General features: G+C 36.6%; 1 pseudogene; it reads right to left on the bottom strand.

Moving 5' to 3' along the window:
• Window positions 1-1,462: 1,462 nt before the first annotated feature.
• LOC149573267 (uncharacterized) lies at window positions 1,463-19,443 on the bottom strand (annotated as a pseudogene).
• Between the last annotated feature and the right edge of the window lie 451 nt (window positions 19,444-19,894).

Raw genomic sequence — 19,894 nt, 5'->3', positions numbered from 1 at the left:
TCTAGTATGGTTGCGAGTGTTGTCTATGTTCCAACAATTTTGAAGAAAAACATGGAAACTGAAAATGTTTGAGTAAGGTCAAATAAAAATTGCATCCAGGTTGACCTTCATACCCATTACTGAGATACATCCTAAACTATTTTTATCAAAATATAGAGTTGGACTTGGATCACACTATGCTGCAATTTTTTCAAACTTCAAAAGAAGATGGTGAAAGTGTGATTCATTCTAGCCCCTCCAACTTCACAAGTCATTCACATCTGAAGCTGTTAGGCATATTTGAACAAAATAGTCATAGCTAAAGAGGAAAGGAAATGATTCAAAAAGACAATCCAAGTCAACGCTATTTGGTAAAGATTCCCCATTTGTTTCAATGCTCCTAGTTGTAACCCAGCAACACAAAATTTTTGACTTGAGCTCTTTCCTCCTTTGCCCATAGTACCAGCTTTATGATTTGCATTTTGCCCTTGTCTCTTTGTGGGAACCTCTGTTTTCTTCACTTTCTTCATTTCTTCTACATGAACCTCAAACTCTTTTAACAATTTCCTAAAGGTGTCATCAAAATCTATGTAAATTTCTCACTTTGGATTATAAATTCCCATAAATTCATGCTTTACCATGGTAAGTAACTCATCCACATATAGAAGATGCAGCATTCGCTGATAAACAGCCACAAAAACAAGACTTAACTCATAGTGAAAGGTCCATTTTAGTGTATAAGATGCCCCAAGGGCATCATACTAATAAGGTGCATCAGCAAATCATTCCTCTAGAAGACATGACCAAATTAAAACATCAATGGAAGAGCCTTTGAGGGAATTTCCAAGCTCTCGACATGTCCAAAGAATCAACCCACCTTTGGTGAAGATATGAAATTGCTCTAACATTTTTCAAAATTTTGATTCTGCTCCAACATTACCTACTACTTGTGATGCAAAGAAAGTGTCATAGCACTTGCATCTACTGAGAACTCACCACTCAGGTGGCTCCATTCGAAAATAAAGCATATCATTTTCGAACCAAGTAGTGCAATATCTCATCATATTTTGTGAAAGCCTAATGCTAGTAGAACTTGAACTTCCAAGAGCACCTCCTCGATATCTATCATTCATTTCTAAGTGTCCATTGTATTTGGTAGAAAATGGGAATTTAGCTTCTCCTACAGAAAATGGAAATTTGGCTTCTCCAGCAGAAAATGAACATTTGATTTCTCCCACGAAAAATTAACATTTTCCTTCTCTAGCAAAAAATGAATATGGGAGGCCCAGGTTACACATGGAGGGATCTCACCTTGCCTCCAATTAAAAAAATAAATCTTAATCCAAACATGTTGGTTGATTGAATTAAAAATCACGTCAACAACTTCAATCATCATGGAAGAATACAAAAAGTAGTTCTTCCATCAGATAGTGATGTCTTCAATAAGAGGTTTAGGAACCAGGAGAGGGCTATGAGCATTAAACTAGAAAACATCAAGATGAAAATGTCTAGGAATTGAGCTTCCTTCTTCAGCCTTGCCAAGATGTAACATTAGTGCATAGTTGTTGAGCTCTAACGTCTTGACCCGCTCCTAGTATTGTGCAACAAGTTGATGTAGGTGTTGCAACTCTTTTACTTTTTCTTCTTGCTCTAGTTGGCGTTCATGTTGAATGGATACAACTCTTTTAAGGATGTTATTTTAATAAGTAGCTCTCTCACCTACTCTTTAAGTGAGGTAACTTCCTTATAAAGAATCTCAGCAATTGCCCCAAACTGAGCCATAACAATCTTCTCAAATGCCTCCAAGGTCCTTGATGCACGAGCTCTTGCATCATTCAAATCAAATGCATTCTTCATTTTTGCAACTAGAAATTCAGCCCACTCCACTCCATCGGCAGGGAAAACAAATTTACCATTTAACTCACCAAATGCTAAATTACTAGGGTTCCCATCACATGCATGCTCACATCCAAGCCCTTGTACTGGTTGGCTATCTGAATGAAATGAACCATCAACAATAGAAGACATGGTCTGCTTAGGTGGGTTGAGGCAAAGGTTACTTAGGCTCTTGATGGCATGATCCATATTTTCATCACATGACTCAAACACTTTCTCCACCAGAAGTATTGAAGATTGGTAAGCTTTCCAAGATCATGATTAACCCAAGTTTTAGACAAGCTCATATTTCCCCATCTCCCTTATCTACAATCATCTAGAAACACAACTTAATAGCTTCTTGATCTGCATAGCTTTAATGTAATCAAATGCCTTCCACTTGCAAGCTCTATTTTTATAACCAATGTACACATTACGAAAAATGAAGCCTTATCAACTAAATTATATGCACTGCCCAATGGAGTGAAACTCTGAAATTTCAAATTCCAAACCTATAATTACATCAATCATGTGAGAAAAAATTTCATTAGGTCCCTTGTCTATGCCTGGAGATCACAGTTTCACAATCATCCTTCATCTGAGAAGATCATCAATGAAAACATGATATCCTTGCCAAGTTAGGAGCTATCACTTACCCAACATGACAACACTTTGAACCAACCAGCCAACTTATAAATGAGAGGGCAAGAGAAAGGTAAACTTGACAAGGATAGCCTACCTATGAAGGACTTAGACCTAGACACAAATCAGACCAGACATGACTATGGCTTCAAAATCTTTCACTTTTAACAACATAGGTATGGGGTGAAAAGTGGGGCAAAATATAGGAAATTTTTTCATAAGAGGCCTTACCTACAAGAAAATGCTCAAAATCACCAAATTGTAAACATCACGATTAGTAAGCTTTGATTCAACAAAGTTTGATTTCTAATAGTATCCTGTTATCATTATGGGATAAAACACCTAATAAGGTGTATCAATTATGTCAGGTAAGTTTGAAGGTTTACATAGTCACATAGTTTTTAGAATCAATCATAAAATAAATCTATTATATTTTATGGAGCCATAAACTCTACCCTCAAGAATATAAACATGTCCACCTAATACTCCTTGCACAACAATTGGCTTATTGCATTACATCATATTGAGTTCTACCTTGTAGACTGTTATCCAATTTTTGATAACAATTCTATTATGTTACTATTATTAATTTTGATAAGGTGCATGTTGATTTATCTTTCCAAAATTCAATCATCATAATGGCCCATACAATATCATGAACCATCAACATAGGTTCTAGGTTATGACATCTTGAGCCTTTATTTCCTAGGTCTTAGCCTATCAACTAATGTAATTCTAGATAGGATACTTAGCACAATAATAACAAAAATATAGATTAGTCTCAATAAGGTCTCAGATTCATTATCAATAAGGAAATCTTTCAATCATGACATACTTAGATTCAAAAACCTTCTTACCATCCTTCTATCATAATGTGTATAGTAAAAGTATACAATTCCCATTTTATACCCAAGCAATAGAACCTCTAATCATATTTGTGTTATTAAGATTTATAATAGGGTACTAGGGAAGGGACCTTACATCTTCCCCCCTTTCTTTTGACTTCCTCCTAGAATTCATCTTAAATTAGGAACATGGCCTTCATACATAGGACTTACCTAGTCATAGCATAACTTGTTGAATTTTAGAGACTTTTAATATAACATATGGGTAACTACACCAAGTTGTGGTTACAAAAGGGGGGTATAAGTGGAAATCTTTTTCCTAAAATCAGCAATTTCTGAACTTCAACAAGAAAATGAAGATAGTTACGATCAAAATTTTAAGATATGACAAAAAAAAAAGTTGTAGTCCTTTGAATCTAGTTTCTAAACTACTAATTTTTTTTCAAAATGGTTTAGTTTTAGGTCCTCAAAAAAGGGGGCCATAGAAAGTGGTACTATTTATTCCAAAAAAACATAACAAAGTACAAAGTGTGGCCCCTCTAAATTTTTTTAAAAAAATTGAAATTTTTTAATTACTCTGGTCAGAACTTACTTAACACTATGTAGTTTATCCCCTTTTTTTGGGTAATTTTATAATGTGTTTTTTTTATAATGAATTTTTAAACTAGACACATCCCAAAAACATGAAATATCTGTGTGCTCCCCCTTATAATAATTGAAAACTAATCTAAAATAAAAACAATTTTTTTCAAAGTGTGTAGAATGGAGTCTAGTTTCTAAAAAACTAAGTTGTGAGAGAGAGTAGGGGTGGCAGAGAGAGTACATGGTGGGAGAGAGAGATTGAAAGTAGGGGATAGAGGAGAGAGAGAGAGTAGGTGCTGGAAGATGGAGTGGGAGATGGAGAATGAGAGAGAGGAGGACAGGAGTGCATGTGTGTGAAAGAGAGTAGTGAATGGGAGAGGGGGGAGAGAGAGTAGCTCGAGAGAGAGTAGGGCATGGGAGAGAGAGAGAGATTAGGTGATGGAAGATGGAGTGGGAGAGGGAGAGAAGGGGGATGGAAAAATGTGTGTGTGTGTGTGTGTGTGTGTGTGTGTGTGTGTGTGAGAGAGAGAGAGAGAGAGAGAGAGAGAGAGAGAGAGCATAGAGGATAGGAGAGAGTGTGAAAATGTGAGAGAGGTAGGGGGTAGAAGAGTAGAGAGGGAGAGAGTGAGAGTGAGTGTGAGAGAGAGTAGGTGGTGAGATTGGGAGTGGGAGAGGGAGAGCAAGTGAGAGACAAAGTAGGGGATGGGAGAGGAGAGAGGGGGGATGGGTGTGTGTGTGAAAGAGAGAGAGTAGGGGATCAGAGAGAAAGAGAGTGGGCAATGTGAGAGGGAGTGGGAGAGGGAGAGAGAGGGGGGATGAGAGTGTGTGTAAGAGAGAGAGTAGGGGATGGGAGAGAGTGTGAGAGTGTGAGAGAGAGTAGGGGTGGCAGAGAGAGTGAGAGTAGGGGATGGGAGAGAGAGAGTAGAGAGGGAGAGAGAGAGAGAGAGAGAGAGAGAGAGAGAGAGAGAGAGAGAGAGAGAGATAGTATGTGGTGGGAGAGGGAGTGAGAGGGTGAGAGAGGGGGAATGGGGGTGTGTGTAAGAGAGATAGAGTAGGTGGTGGGAGAGGGAGTGAGAGAGAGAGGGGGGGAATGAGAATGTGTGTAAGAGAGATAGAGTAGGGGATGGGAGAGAGTGTAAGAGTGTGAGAGAAAGTAGGGGGAGGTAGAGAGAGCTCATACAAGATGGGAGAGAGAGAGAGAGTGAGTGAGAGTAGGGGATGGGAGAGAGTATGAGAGAGAGTAGGGGATGGAAGAGAGAGAGTGAGAGTAGGGGAAAGTAGAGAAGGGGAGAGAGTACTTGAGAGAGAGAGAGATAGTAAGTAGTGTAAGAGGTAGTGGGAGAGGGAGAGAGAGGGGAGATGGGAATATGTGTGAAAAATATAGAGAGTAGGGGATGGGAGAGGAGAGAGAGAGGGGGGATGGGAGTGTGTGTCTCTATGAAAGAGAGAGAGTAGGGGATGGGGAGAGAGAGTAGGTAGTGGGAGAGGGAGTGAGAGAGGGGGAGAGAGGGGGAGAGAGGGGGAATGGGAATGTGTGTATGAGAGAGAGAGAGAGAGTAGGGGATAAGAGAGAGAATGAGAGTGTGAGAGAGAGTTGGTGGTGGCAAAGAGAGCTCATATGGGATGGGAGAGATAGAGTGAGAGTAGGGGATGGGAGAGTGTGAGATAGAGTATTGGATGGGAGAGACAGAGAGTGAGAGTAAGGGATGGGATAGAGAGAGTAGAGAGGGAGAGAGAGAAATTGAGAAAGAGATATAGTAGGTGGTAGGAGAGGGAGTGGAAGAGGGAGAGGGAGAGAGATGGGGGGATTGGAGTGTGTGTGAAAAATCTAGAGAGTAGGGAATGTGAGAAAAGAGAGTGGGGGGATAAGAGTGTGTTTTTTTGTGAAAGAGAGAGAGTAGGGGATGGGAGAGGGGGGAGAGAGAGTAGGGGATGGAGGATAGAGAGTAGGCGATGAGAGAGGGAGAAAGTGAGAGTAAAGGATGGGAGAGAGTGAGAGAGAGAGTAGGGGATGGGAGAGAGTGTGAGAGAGAGTAAGGAGAGGGAGATAAAGAGAGGGGGATGGGAGTGTGTATGACAGATCTAGAGAGTAGGAGATGGGAGAGAAGAGAGAGGGGGGGGTTGGGAGTGTGTGTGCATTTTTAAAAGAGAGAGTAGGGGATGGGAGAGAGTGTGAGAGTGTGTGAGAGAGTAGGGGGTGGCAGAGAGAGTACAAGATGGTAGAGATAGAGTGAAAGGATGGGAGAGAGTGAGAGAGAGAGTATGAGATGGGAGAGATAGAGTGAAAGGATGCAAGAGAGTGTGAGAGAGAGTAGGGGATGGGAGAGAGTGTGAGAGAGAGTTGGGGATGGGAGAGAGAGTAAGAGTAGGGGATGGGAGAGAGAATTAGAGATAGAGATATAGTAGGTGGTGGGAGAGGGAGTGGGAGAGGAGGAGAGAGAGGGGGATGGGAGTGTGTGTGAGAGATTTAGAGAGTAGGGGATGGGAGAGGAGAGAGAGGGGGATGGGAGTGTGTATCTATAAAAGAGAGAGTTTAGGGGATGGGAGAGGGGAAAGAGAGTAGCCCGAGAGAGAGAGAGAGAGAGAGAGAGAGAGAGAGAGAGAGTAGTGGATAGGAGAGAGAGAGTAGGTGGTGGGAGAGGGAGTGGGAGAGGGAGAGAGAGAGTAGGTGGTGGGAGAGGGAGTGGGAGAGGGAGAGAGAGTGGGGGGATGGGAGTGTGTGTAAGAGAGAGTAGGGGATGTGAGTGAGTGTGAGAGAGAGTAGGAGGTGGTAGAGATAGAGAATGGGATGGGGGAGAGAGAGAGAGAGAGAGAGAGAGAGAGAGAGAGAGTAGGGGATGGGAGAGAAGGTGAGAGAGAGTAGGGGATGGGAGAGAGTGTGTGAGAGAGAGAGGGAGAGGGAGATAGAGAGAGGGGGATGGGAGTGTGTGTGATAGATCTAGAGAGTAGGGGATGAGAGAGAAGAGAGAGGGGGGGGATGGGAGTGTGTGTGTGTCTATGAAAGAGAGAGAGTAGGGGATGGGAGAGAGTGTGAGAGTGTGAGAGAGTAGGGGGTGGCAGAGAGAGAGAGAGAGAGAGAGAGAGAGAGAGAGAGAGAGAGAGAGAGAGAAAGGGATGGGAGAGATAGAGTGAAAGGATGGGAGAGAGTGTACGAGAGAGTAGGAGATGGGGGAGAGAGTGAGAGAGATTTGGGGATGGGATAGAGAGAGTAAGAGTAGGGGATGGGAGAGAGAGAGATAGAAGGAAGTGGGAGAGGGAGTGGGAGAGGAGGAGAGAGATGGGGGATGGGAGTGTGTGTGAGAGATCTAGAGAGCAGGGGATGGGAGAGGAGAGAGAGGGGGGGATGGGAGTGTGTATCTGTAAAAGAGAGTTTACAAGATGGGAGAGGGAAGAGAGAGTAGCCCAAGAGAGAGATAGAGAGAGAGAGAGTAGCAGATGGGAGAGAGAGACTAGGTGGTGGGAGAGGGAGTGGGAGAGGGAGAGAGAGGGTGGGATGGGAGTGTGTGTAAGAGAGAATAGGAGATGGGAGAGAGAGTAGGAGGTGGTAGAGAGAGAGAACGGGATGGGAGAGAGAGAGAGTGAAAGTAGGGGATGGGAGAGAGTTTGAAAGAGAGTAGGGGGATGGGGGAGAGAAAGAGAGATAGTAGGTAGTAGGAGAGGGAGGATGGGAATGTGTGTGAGAGATATAGAGAGTAGGGGATGGGAGAGGAGAGAGGGTGAGAGAGAGAGTAGGCAGTGGGAGAGGGAGAGTGAGAGAGAGAGTAGGGGATCGAAGAGGGGGGAGAGAGAGAGAGTAGGGGATGGGAGAGGGGAGAGAGAGAATAGGGGATGGGAGAGAGTAGGCAATGACAGATGGAGTAGGAGAGGGAGAGTGAGAAAGAGTAGGCAATGGGAGAGGGAGAGTGAGAGAGAGAGTAGGGGATGGGAGAGGAGAAAGAGAGACTAAAAGAGAGTAGAGGATGGGAGAGTAGGGAGAGAGAGAGTTGGTGGGATGGAGAGAGTAGGGGAGAGAGAGAGTAGGGGGGAGAGAGAGAGTAGGGAGAGAGAGAGTTGGTAGGATAGAGAGGGTTGTGTTTTGACATAGTGCATATGCGCTATAGTGCATACAGACTATGTGAAATCACCCAAAAATGGTCAACAATTACCTTTGGGGTCCATTTCATCCATTCTCTACTTTTGGTTTGTTGTGCATTCTGTTATTTTGACAGAAATCATAGGTTTCAACATAGAAAACACTATTTGAAGACTTTTTGAAGGTAGCAAATGCCAAATTCAATCATTGAATACACAATTGGAAGACTTTTTTAATATTCCTTGTATAGAAAAGGTTAGTTCAATCTTTTTAAATATTTTTTGTTGATATATATATACAAATTTGATTATAATTTGACATGTTGTTTAATATATCGTGAATTCATTGAAATTTGTATGTTTGAATGAAATGTTATTTCAAAATGGTTAGAAATTTGACAAGCTCTTTGATACATATTGTGTATTCATTCAAATAATTGTAATTTTTGTATATATTTGAATAATTGGTAATTTACACATTGTAAGTAATTTATATGTTTAAACAATTTGACATGTAGAAATCATCATCATGCCAAGGAAGAAACCAAAAAATCAAACAAATGAAGATAGGGAGAGAGATTTGACAATTAAAAGAGATAAAATGAAACTACTACGTGAATAAAGAAAATTGCAAAGCAATAATGAAGAATTGACTTTTGAAGAGGATCAAGAACCACCAATACAAAGAAACAAAGAGGAAGAATTGGAAAGATAAAGAGAACAAATGAGATTCTTACACTCAAGAAGACAATTGAATTGTGAAGCTACACCATCTTCTAATGTTGGAGTCATATCATCCTCTCATGTTGAAGAGACACTAATTTGTAGATCTGATGATGTACACACTCCATCATGTCATGTTGAAGACACAACATCAAAACATCAAGTAGGTGATATTTCATCTTTTGCATCTTATTGCCAAGGCACATCATCTTCGGTTCAAGGTATGCAATACACTCAACCGTATGTTGATGTTCAAAATATTGAGGGAATGGAAGAGATTATAACACCTTCTATAATTCATTTTAGAAGACTAAAATATTTGATTGATATTGATACTAACATTTTGAAATCAATGCCTGACAAGACTAGCAAGCATACTTGTCAAAGAAAAGTTAATCATATGTGGAGATTATTTTTTGAAGAATTGAATATTACAAGTCAATGACAATTATTTGTTGAAATGATGAGAAATTTGAAATTTAGGCCTATCATGAAGATTCTTGGGCTAAGAACAATGGATGATTCAAATGAAAAAAATATTGTAAAGAATCTAATGAGTGCTTATGACAAAGTGGGTTCTAAATCATGCATCAAAGATAGTAATATCATAAGACGAGTACATTTATTAAAAATAGTAAGTAGCCAAATGAAGAAAGCTCAACTCATGAGAAAAATAAGCAAAACATTAAAAATTGGTAGAGGTACTCTAAGGAGAGCCATGCTAAGGTGTGAGAGATTGAAAGATCCAACAAAAAATGAGTTATGGACATTTAGCAGTAGACTACCATGAAAGGATAAAGAAATTAGTGAAGCTTTGAAATTATTGATCGAAGATTTTTGGAAAAATAACACATGTTTCCCCTAATCAAAGAGATGTTGTAAGAAGGAGGAATGGTAGCCAAAATTGCAACCCACATGCAAAATATTTTTTGGACTCAACTCAGACACAATTTTTTGCAAAATCTATTGGTATGTATCCTCAAATTTGAATAAGTCAAAGATTTTTTGAGATGGGTAAACCTTTTTATGTCAAGATAAATCACACAAGGACAACATTTTGTTGTAGGATACATATTGAATTTTCTAACCATTTTGATGTTTTTAGGCATATATGTGTGTTTTTGCATTCTAAGTTTGTCTTGCATGACTGTGACATGAATGAGCCACCAAGATCTTCAAGGGAATTCATATCCAAAATTTTATGTGAAATAGGGGATGACCAAATATTTTACAAGACATCATGCTTGGATGGTACATGCTTATTTTGTGGTTCTTTGCAACTTTTATCAACTTGTCAACATATGGATAGTACACATACAATTGGAAATGAAATAATAGATTATGGAAAATTTAAGATAGTGACATATGCTTGAAAAGATGGGAAACAGGGAAAAAGATGTGATTTATTCATTGAAAATATTTTAGTGTATGAATTCATGAAAATATTATTTACAAGTATGCAAGGCATACACATAGACCTCGATGGTTGGATTTGCAGTTCAAGTTGTGCTAGGATATGTTACCACTAGATACTATTGTTTTGGTTGTAGACTTCACAGAGAACTACACACTACAACCACAAAATGAGGTGCAAGAAAAGTATTATACTTCTCAACAGGTTTCCATATTTGTTCACATAACATTCATGCATTCACCTACAAGTACAAAGGATGACAGGAATATTTTGAGGGAGTACAATTTTTACATCAGCGATGATCGATCACATTCTATGGAGTTTGTACAATGTTGTTTTCAACTATTTTATGGAGATTTAGCTAATAAGGGCATCACATATCGTCAGCACATTATTTGGTCAAAAAATTGCTCATCTTAATTCAAGAATTCATGGATGTTCTATTGGTTGAGCAGGATGCACATGTTGTGTAGAATTTAATATACGTGGAATTTCATAGAGGTTGGTCATGGAAAGGGAGAGCACAATGGTGCAGGTGCATGCATCAAAAGAGCCTTAGCTCATGAAGAACTAAAGTAAAAAGATGGAGAAATATTGATAGATGCAAAATCCATAGTCTAGTGGTGTAACACTACAATGGATCCAGGTAAGGAAGGTGAGTCTATGATTTGTAGATTTTTTTGGTTGATAGATAATACTAACATTGCACCATATTAGGATTGTGGCACACTAATAGGATCCAGTGAGTTGCACTCTTTTAGAAGCTCTGATGCAGGTTCATGGAGTATTTACACACAAAAATTGGCATGCTATTGTCCATCATGTGCAGAGGAAAATTGGGATGACTGTAAGTCGACTGAATGGGTGGACAAATGGGATATACAGGTTTTGGACCCAACTGACACCTATCATCCCCCACAAGCACTAGAAATGGTACAAATGGATTCGTCTAGTGATTTTGACCACTTTTCTAATCTAGTGTAACTTGGTAATATATATATTTATATATCTTTTTAATTTCAATGCATAACTTTATAATTTTTACCTAAGTATTTTTTGAATTAATGATCGCATTTTGTATATTTTTCACTATGGGCCATGTTTTGGCTATTATTGCACCTAAAGAAAAAGAATAAGGGACCAATTATTATTTGTGTCATTGTGTCCAAGCCAAACAAAAATTGGATCACTAAATTATAGATGGTAAAGGTTTAGAAAACCATGTTAGTGCGGTGGTTGTAATCAACACATGGCTTAGATGATATTCTATGAAGAACCCTAACTTGTGGTTATTCAAGGATTGGAAAATACAGAAGAAGATTCTTCATTATTCAAACCTTTTTGTCACATCAAATGTCCACTTGATAAAATATGGTGGAAAACCACATAATAAGATTCTTTGGAAAGTTCACAAGTTAGACCACGAGGCAATACTTGAGACGTTAAAATGTAGATCAGATCTAGTTGGCTTATTAGATTGAATAAGGAGAGAGGGAGAGAGAGAGAGAGAAAGAGTGATCAATTGGATCCAAATACAATGTTGCAACCTCTCCCCCAAGACTATCCACATGACAAGGTGGACCATATTGTTATGATGTGTAAGTGATGAGATAAGTTTAAATCATAGATTTTATGTTTTGATTTGTTTAGATTCTAGATACATTATTTGAATTTATATTAGATTCTTTAATAGGGCCCATTTTTAGATTAGTCATTTGAATAAGTGAAAGTTTAGAATTTTTTTGTTTAGACCAAAATGTAATCAAAGAATATGAAACTTTTTAGAATGTGAATGCTTTGTGATGTAAAGTTATGATTGTGCACATGTAACCAGAAACTTCAAACTGGAAAAGGCAAGGATACAATGGGAGAAGTTTCCAAGACTTATCAAACCATGTTCAGTAAGCTGCTTGATCATTGCTAGAAGCTCAAACAAATAATTCTTTACATCTGGAACATTGTTACCAATAATGATATTATGACTAACATGCTTTTATCTTTTAATACAAATTAGGAGGAATCTAGTGGTTCAAATGCTGAAAGTGAGTTTGCTAATAGAGGGACATTTAGGGGTAGAAGATCCAATGGAAAATGAAGGTCTAGTGGAAAAGGGCCTAGTATGTTCACTGGTAAGTGCCTTACTTGTAACCAAGTAGGACATCAATCCTTTAGATGCCTTGAAAAGAACAAACAAGGATATTACATTTATTTGGTTCTATTCCTTCTTACAATTTTTATTGCCTTATGTCTTTTGGGTTCAAATTTGAAAACAAGACACTCTCTATGTCCTTTCATAAATTATTGATGTAGTGTCACAGAAAATAATTCTTTTCAAATTAGTTTCTTTCTAGAGTTGATCAATATGAAATATAGTTAGTATATTCTAAAACAAGTAAGAGAACCTAGAAATGACGCCTCTTTTTCTTTGAGTTATCTTCATTCCTCTAACAGTGATCTCAATCTCAGCACTAAAGATAATGCATAATACAAATCTACTTGTGCCAACTATTATTATTATTTCTAAGAAAGAGATGAAAAAATTAAAGTAATCCAACAGGAAGCAAAATAAAAATAGTTGAAACAATCAAGGGAAGTTAGCCATGTGGGATCTTTATATGCTTTGCCACAACCTTATAAATATATATATTTCTTCCTTGAGTACCCTCTTTTAAGCACCTCTTCACCTTCCATGTGACTACGATCTATTCCTTAACTTTTGTCACACTCCAGACGTGTGCTCTTTTAATGCCCTTGTATTAATTAAATAATTCCTTATTATTATTATTATTATTATTATTATTATGTACTCATTTTTTCTTTTAATTCCCCATGATCACATATTGTTTTAACTAGAACATTTGTTAACTTTTAACCTAGCAACAATTTCCAATTCCTTTTGAATGTTTTAAAACTTAATCAAAGTCAGTGTTTTGCACATCTCTTAGTGAAACAAAGATTATGCATTCTCCTTCACCCTATGGCCAACATCAAAGTTTGAAAAATGGATGATTTTAGTGGGTTTTGTTTTAGAATCTATTATAGCAATAGTCTCTCTTGTTTGGGTATAAGAGGAAGTAAAAAATATTGAAAGAGTGCAATGGTGTTCAAAAGGTTCATTATTATTTTTTTAGCATTTGGTGTCTTTGCTTGCTAGAATGATTTATGAGAAATCTATTCAAAAATTAGATTAAGCTTCTTAGAATTGTTGTAGTAAATTACTACATGTCATCTGCATTAGGCTCTAAAAGGGCTGAATTGTTTCCATATTATATGAAATTTCAGTGTTAAGAGAAAATGATAGATGTTTTACCATGATTCTTGGATCAAGTTTTCCAACAACAATGTGGCTGGTCTCGGACCAAACTAAATTGTAATAGGCCTGAAACATTGATGAGGTCTATTGAGAATGTTCAATGTAAAATTTTAAAAAATAAAATATTCCTGAGGTCCTTTGGAAGATATTGTATTTTTTGCACATTTTATCTTTGGAAGGGCTAGTAGCCTAAAATGTTGCATTATCTAGATAGAGTTAAGAAATTTGAGTTTTGGTTGTTGTTTGGCCATGGTTCCTTGGTATTAGTGTCATGGAAAACCCCTTAAACATGTTGATTAACCTTATTGGTGAGAATCCACCACTCTTCGGTGTTGAGTCAAGTTGCTAAGTGTCAAGTTATATGGATTAATGCTGATCCATTAATATTGTCTTTGTGTTATGGTGTAGAATTTTTGGGTGTATGTCTATCCTTTTGGATTGAAAGAAACATTTTTCTTAACATACCCTAACCTTTGCATAAGATTATAACATCATGAAATTATTCCTAACATCCTAAAACTTTATTGTCTTGCTCATGAATCCTTTAGGAAGGTGGTGTAGTTCAGGATCCTTGTGGAATGCCCCATGATGCCCCATGATGACTTTTGTGCTGCTAGAGGGCTACTGATTTGTCAATTAGGTCTCTTAAGACACCTTGGAAGAATGAGGCATTGGGAGTTGGGTATAGCCAAGTGGATGGTTAAATCCAATTGAATACACATTATATAACTCATAAAAGTCTTATTTAACCCTTGGTTAAGGCCTTTGCATATTTGGAGTTATTTTGAGTCATATGGAGTTTGTAGGTGTTTTTGGCAACTTGGATAACTTGCTTGCTTGAAGAAGTTTAGCAGTGGAGTTAGTCTTGTGGATCCAAAGGTGTGGAGTTCAATGGGTTAAGCCTTTTGATTGATTATCCTCTGATAAAATATTGAGTGGGTTGGGTCATTGTTTTAGTTACACTTGAGGAAGATATAAGGGCATTGTTTCAAAGAAAAGGGATAGTTAGTTGTTTCTACATCAAATCATTGGTTGACCACTAACCTCTGCATCACTTAAGGTGCCAACTCTACTTATAATTGAAAAAACTATATCATTCACTCTCTACATAAACTATGCTAATTCTTCATTTGTAGGTCACCAAAGAAGAGGGCTAATAAAGTTGAAGCATCAGTGATAAAGGGTGAGATGCCAAAATCATCTGCAAAATGGTATTATTAATTCACATGCTCAATGTTTATTACAATTTTTTGTTCAAGTACCATTATGTGTTAATCATATATAGTATACAGATAATCAATTTTCTCTTCCATAAAATGGTTCCTATGTTAACAACTTTTATTGTATTTCTTTTTTTTTTTTCCAGCATTTACTGTGATTGTAATATTGGTTTGTAACTTAAGGAGGACAAAGAAAAAAGAGTAAACAAGTTGCATCTGTGAACACACCTAAAAATGGAAGTGGAAGAAAATCTAAGGGAGCTAAGGAAGTAAAAACTATAATAGATCAGAACCAAATAGGGATATCATCAAATACATGTGCAAGGAGTTCAAACGATGAACCTTTGATATGTAAATTGCAAAATACTGTTTTGGGTTTTAAACTAAACTTGATCATGCATTTGACTTATTTATCCTAAAAATGTAGAATGCATGGAAATCATGTGCATGCACTAATTAGTAGACTTTGAGAGTTAGGCTTCACTTCAAAAATATATCAAGAACAAGCATAGGTATTGAAAACTTCTCAGATTACTTAACATACCCATCACATCATAAGACTTGTTGGTGGATAATTTTCCATTTCACTTATTGAAGGCACTTTTGGTCACTAGATTCAATTATGCATTTGATTAAGTTTGTATTTGGACCTTTGATCCACCATATTCTACTCTACAAGTGGACTCCACTCTACATGCCCAACCCTCAAACCTAGGTGATGTAGAGTATGACGCAAAAGCACCAAACTACCCCTCCAAACTCCAATCAGCACCTTAACTTTCTTTCAACCTCCAAACAAAAACTAGGCCTTCTTCCAAGGTTAATGACTGATCCACTAGACCTCTAACATAGGTAGACTCTACCTCTAACTAGACTCCACTTCACAAGCCCAACCCTCAAACCTAGGGTTCTCAAACAACTTGGACCAACCACAACACTTAGGGACTCCCTATCACCAATAGGCTTAAAATGAAAAATACTTATTAAATGGTTCCAACACTCAACTTTTCTAATGGAAATGGTTTTTTATAGACTCAAACCAATAAGAAAACCCCAACTTTGAAGTTTCTCACACTCAACAATCAAATTGCAAAATCTATTACCAGCACTTCTTATTAAGACAATTCTTAGTTTCAATGGTCAAACTCCCAAACCATAAACTAGTCCTAAATGGCTAGTTTAGGTTGGGTTAGAAGGAAAACATAAAAAAATGGGTTCATATACTTGGTTCAACCCCTTGGATCTCTTCTAAACCTTTAATTTTTCCTTCTACACCCTTCACCTAGGGCAAATCAATCAACTCGAGAGTATGATCCTTATTTTTCCTTCAAAACTAGACTAGACATAAGACTATGTTCGGTCTAGGGCTTGCTAGTAAAAATAGGTTCCCTACTTATACAACCCTAAAAATCTACCATCTTAAATAACCCTCTCCTACTTTCATTCTACAAAGTGGCATTGAAATCCCATGGTGGGTTTGCAAGTTAGGAGGCCATCTTGCTGAAACCCTCAGATTTAGGGTAAATCTGGGTAACCTTCACCAAATTTGCTATAAATTTTGTTCTAGATAAGATAAACACTTCAAACCAAATGAAATGGAATCCTAACTCAACCCTCTATCTAACCATATGTAACTTGTCCCAATCCATATAGGCTATACAAAATTGAAAAAATAGTTAAAAAAAGGAAAATTTTTTGAGTGTTATTCACCAAATGTTGTCCACCCATCCGTACTGTTAGAAATAATAAAATTGAAATCAACTAAAATTAAAGAATTATAAATTAATCCAAGAGAGTTTGTGAAGAACATAATTACCATCATTTATAATAGCTTTTCAAGATCAACACAAGAATGAAGGCACAGATTTTGAAAGGGGAAAGCAAAGAAAACCCCTTGTGAATTATATGAATGAGGCAAATGCCTAAGAATGAAGAGACAGAGAGAGAGAAGAAGATAATGAGGAGCCATAGGGCTCATTACATAAACTACATCGTGATTATTATATTGAGAATGAGAGAGAATCATCTCTTATAAAGAGATGAGAGGAGGAGTTATTTGTAACTCCCATGTGAATGATTGCCACATTCATAAGTGTGTGCATAACAAGTGTCATAATCCTCTTAAGGAGGAATAACTATTTTCCTTAATAAAGGAATTACAAAATAGACTTTTCCTCACATGTGAACTAGAGGACAAATAACATAAGGGATACCTTGGTTTATCCCATTTAATAAATACAACCAAGGAAAGATTACCAATTCTAACACCCCCCTTTAATATTTAATTGGGGAAATTACATCAAAGGGTATTAAACCCAATTTTTACAATAGCAGCAACTTGATCTTTGACAATTATGCAAAAGGTCTCTTGTGAGTGTATGTAGATCTTCATAGAGCCAAGAGAGAAGTGGATAGGTCATTAAAGTACACCAAATGATATTGTCTTTTATGTGCTTGGATGTATTACCTAAAAAACATAGACACAAGAAATAAGACAACTATCCTCAAGGAGTATTTCATTTTATATTCGAATTAGAAATCCTTTTGAATAAGAAAACTCTCATAGAGAAATAGAGAGGAAGATACAACATGTTACCACAAGGCAATGGAGTCAACCTAATATTAAGATAAATCATGCTCAAAATATTATCAATAAGCATAAAAAAAGTTTGATCAGTGTTCTCATGTAAAGTATATTATACTAATGTACTAATGACCATAGACAAGGCCAACTAATGATACTTGCATCAACATTGCATCAATCATGTGGATATAGACAGTCCACTAATGAATCATCCCACTACAAGTTAATGGGTTGCAACACCATAACTTACATGACTCATGATCTAAGCAATGAAGTATGTAGAGCATTATCACATTAATATATGAAAATAAAGTAAAAGGAGAGACATGTTGATCAAATTAGTATTATCATGATTTTTGTTAGGATACTAAAAGGAATGGATTATGAGGATTTAACAACATATTGCCTTCAAATTGGATCAAATCATCTGAATTTGGAGGGAAAAACTCCAATAATAACATCCTCTTCATTGAGGAACAAAATGGAACAACATAGAGGGAAAACTCCATAAATATCAAATTTTCAAAGTAGAGCATATCAAATCAAATGGAGGGAAACTCCATATAAATATTATCCTATCAGAGTGGAAAGATAGGATCAAATGGAGGGAACCTCCATATAAAATGAGTTCACACCAATATAGGATGGAGGGATACTCCATGGGCCAGATAAGGAAACTATGTATCAATTATACTGAGGGGACCTACATAGTTAACCTTGAAAAATTGTCTCCCTATGCAACTCAAAGAAAATATCATATAAATCATGTAAATCAATGGCATAAAACCATAAAGTGCCAACATGGGCATGGAACGATGCTATAAAAGCATAAAAGTGCAACTATGTGCACATCAAAATATCACAATAAAGTTGAAGGAAAATGTGTAAGATAACTCATAATCCAATCAGAATTAAGGTAAATGCTACTATCCAAGGAAGATCAATGAGAAATAAACAATATATGGATATCGGGTATAAAACTCCATTGAGGATAAACATGGGTACTTAGTTCATTTTGTGAAGGTATATATCAATTTTTGAATCATTATATTTATCTCGGTATATATGTGTGCACCCATATATACTCGAATAAATATACCTAAAATAGCTTGGGTAAAGACAATAATCATCATTTCATACTTAATATTTTGGAATATAATCTCTATAAGAAGATTGTCTACATACGAGACATAAGGGATAAAAAACCCTTGGATATCAATAACAAGAAGACTCAACATAGTACAAGGATATAAAGAGGATTAGTTTTAATAAGTAATAAGATGTTAAATCTAAAATTCCAATAGTTGAATGATCACAAGGTATAACATGGAACCAAGAACATTCTATGGACTAATCCTCTAAAAGCCTATATGAATCATGTCTAATATCAAGACAATGTGGTTAATATTAAAACATAAAATGCACATGTAATTGAAATCACTTTATTAAAATTATAGAGAATATGATCATATCTATACAAGACATGGTTAAAAAATTCTTTAAAAGTTCTAAAATAAAGGGCATTGAAAATATTTTTAAATATTTAAAATAAAATAAAAATTGATTGATGCCTTTTTTGAAAAGAGAAGAATTTGAGAAACACAATTATCACTTTGAGTTGCTATAGTAAGAGTTTGAACCTTTTTTTTAAAGAAAATATAATTGTACCAATGAAATGTATATATAAAATTTTATAAACAAAAAGGTATTGGTTTTTTTTATTTAGTTACACAATATCAAAGTTAAGATGTCTCATACTAAGGATATGAAAAAGTTGATAAAATTGTATAAGTATGAAAAATATATCTAAGTTTCACATTTACATATATCAAAAAAGAATACACTTTAAAAAAATGGTAGTTGGTGAGAGAAACAAACAAGCTATAAAAGCTATGTATAGCACTAGTGCTAGGAAGGCATATTTAATAGGAATTAGTTAGAAGGAATCAACTATAATGAATAAGAATAATGATGCAAGAATAATTATCCAGCTTTCAAAAATTCCAAATAATGAAAAAGAGCTAAGTTTAGTAGAGAGAGAAGTGTTAGGTTTGGCAGAGAGTAGAAGTAATCGCTGAACACAGGGAATATTAATTATAGAGCATGCATTCAATTTCAAAGAAGGGGCTCTACCTACACAGGTTCATATCCTGCCGTCTCTGAAGCTTCCACACACAATTTTTCCTTGCCTCCATCTGCCCAAATAAACCTACTCCAGCCTCTCAAGCAGAAACACCATTACCTAAAATACCTGCTTCTCGCCATGTAACAGAAGAAAAAAAAAACTAATTCTTCAAACTTGAAATTGAAAAATCATCTGGCCATGCTACAAAATTTGTAATTACACCTAAATCCCCTTCTACAAAACTTCTGATTCTATGATGCGTTGCTGAAAGGCAACATAGTCTTTGACAAGGAAAAACCTAATACACAAGAACATTAAAATTTGAATCTTTGGACATCATCATAAAATGTAAAAACCTCTTGAGATTCTACAGAACGCGCAACAAGATGTGGCAGAATGATCTAGGAATGGAATGGAGAGCAAGGAGAGGCATAAAAGATTGGTGCAGTTGGCAGGAGGAGTAATTTGTAACAAAAAATTTGCAGCAAGAACAAAAATATATCCAGATGGAAGATCATCAA

Source organism: Cupressus sempervirens, chromosome 2 (genome assembly GCF_028749045.1).
Source record: "Cupressus sempervirens isolate cs-2001-9-10 chromosome 2, ASM2874904v1, whole genome shotgun sequence".
In the NCBI taxonomy this organism is placed as follows: domain Eukaryota; kingdom Viridiplantae; phylum Streptophyta; class Pinopsida; order Cupressales; family Cupressaceae; genus Cupressus; species Cupressus sempervirens.
This window is presented reverse-complemented; position numbering and strand designations above follow the sequence as displayed.